The sequence below is a fragment of the Calidris pugnax genome, unplaced genomic scaffold, assembly GCF_001431845.1.
Source record: "Calidris pugnax isolate Ruff unplaced genomic scaffold, ASM143184v1 scaffold392, whole genome shotgun sequence".
Classification (NCBI taxonomy): Eukaryota; Metazoa; Chordata; class Aves; order Charadriiformes; family Scolopacidae; genus Calidris; species Calidris pugnax.
In genome coordinates, this window is record NW_015091102.1 from 141,367 (window position 1) to 143,315 (window position 1,949).

Sequence of the window (1,949 nt, forward strand, 5' to 3'; positions counted from 1 at the left end):
CCACCCAACCCAACCCCACCCAACCCAACCTCGAGGGGTTTTTCTCTCCACGGGTTGAGGTTGACCCTGGAGTAACGTTTGGGGTGGGTTCAGGGTCTCACCCCCCCCTCACCCCAGGGGCCGCGGGGCCGGCGGGGGCCTCTGTCGCTTTGCGCTGTGTCTGCTGAGTATCTGTCGCGTGGGGGCCGGAGTCTGTCACCAGTATGTCACCAGTATGTCACCAGTATGTATGGCACTAGCATGGCGGTAGCATGTCACTAGCGTGTCCCGTGTAGCCTGTACATGCCTTCACCCCCAGTATTTTTGCAGCGCGGAGTAACTTCCCAGTCGCCCGGTGGCCAGAGTTACGGCCCCGGGGAATAATTAGCCTCCCCCGAGTACTTTTTGGGGTGAGAAAGGTGGATATTGGGAGTATCCTGGTGGCTGGAGTATCCCCGGTGCGCGCCTGGAGTAAAGCTGGTGTAAGGACGGGGTGTCCCTTCTTTGGCCCGGGGTGGTGTTTTCCTGGAGGATCTCTGGAATCTCTTGAGTACCCCCAGAGTATCCTCCGAGTATCCCCGGTGTCTTTAAGGTGTTTTCCAGGGGTGTTGCTGGAGCAAGGAAGGAGTATCCCTGGTGTAGGCTGAGAGGGGGGGTGTGGAAAACGAGTAGCCCCCCAAGTAACGGGGATGTGGCTGCAGCCCCTGAGTGGGAGGAAGGGATGAGAGCACTTGGAGTAACTCTGGAGTATCCCTGGAGTATCCTTAGTGTATCCTGGGAGTACCTCAGGTGTATCCCAGGAGTATCTTTAGTGTATCCCGGGAGTATCCCTAGAGTACCTTTAGTGTATCCTAGTATTATCCCAGGAGTATCTCTAGTGTATCCCAGGAGTATCTCTAGTGTGTCCCAGGTGTATTCCAGGAGTATCCCTAGAGTATCTTTGGTGTATCCCAGGAATTTCTTCTGTGTATCCTGGGTGTATCCCAGGAGTATCCCTAGAGTACCTTTAGTGTATCCCAGGAATATCTTTAGAGTATCCCTGGAGTATCTTTAGTGTATCTCTGGTGTATCTCCAGAATAAAGCCTGGAGTAACTCAGGAGTATCCCTGGAGTATCTCGGGTGTTGTTACACGTTGTCCCCAGAGTTGCTGCGTCTCAGGAACATACCCCCAGTAACTGCAGCGTAGAGCCTGGAGTGCCGCAGCTTGGGGTGTCCCCAAGAGAGGGGACCTGGAGTAGGTGAGGAGGAGACCTGGAGTATGTGAGGAGTATTCCTGGAGTATCTCTGGCGTGTCTTAAGGCGTATTCCTGGAGTATGTGAGGAGTATTCTTGGAGTATCTTGGAGTATCTCCAGTGTGTCTAGAGAGTAGACCCTGGAGTATGTGAGGGGTAGACCTGGAGTATCTCTGGGGTGTCTTAAGATGTAGACCTGGAGAATGTGAGGAGTATTCCTGGAGTATCTTGGAGTATTTCTGGGGTGTCTAGAGAGTAGACCTGGAGTATGTGAGGGGTAGACCTGGAGTATCTCTGGGGTGTCTTAAGATGTAGACCTGGAGAATGTGAGGAGTATTCCTGGAGTATCTTGGAGTATTTCTGGGGTGTCTAGAGAGTAGACCTGGAGTATATGAGGAGTAGACCCAGAGTATCTCTGGGGTGTCTTAAGGAGTATCCCCAGAGTGTCCAAGGAGTATCCCCAAAGTATCTCTGGGGCATCTAAGGAGTAGACCTGGAGTATCTTAAGGAGTATCCAGGAGTGTCTACGGGCTAGACCCGGAGTATCTCCCGTGTGTCTCAGGAGTATCCCCGGAGTATGTGAGGAGGATCCCTGGTGTATCTCAGGAGTACACCCAGAGTATCCCCGGTGTGTCTAGAGAGTATCCTCTGAGTAAACAGCCCGATGCGAGTGTCCCCGGGGTGTGTACTCTGTGTACCCCCAGAGTATTACCCAGCGTAACCCTGCACCCTCCCC

General features: G+C 53.4%; 1 protein-coding gene across 1 annotated transcript in view; it reads left to right on the top strand.

Annotated features, from left to right (window-relative positions):
• Window positions 1–1,949, top strand: part of LOC106897386 (chromodomain-helicase-DNA-binding protein 3-like) — a 132,178-nt gene that overhangs the window by 119,836 nt on the left and 10,393 nt on the right. The window lies entirely within an intron of this gene.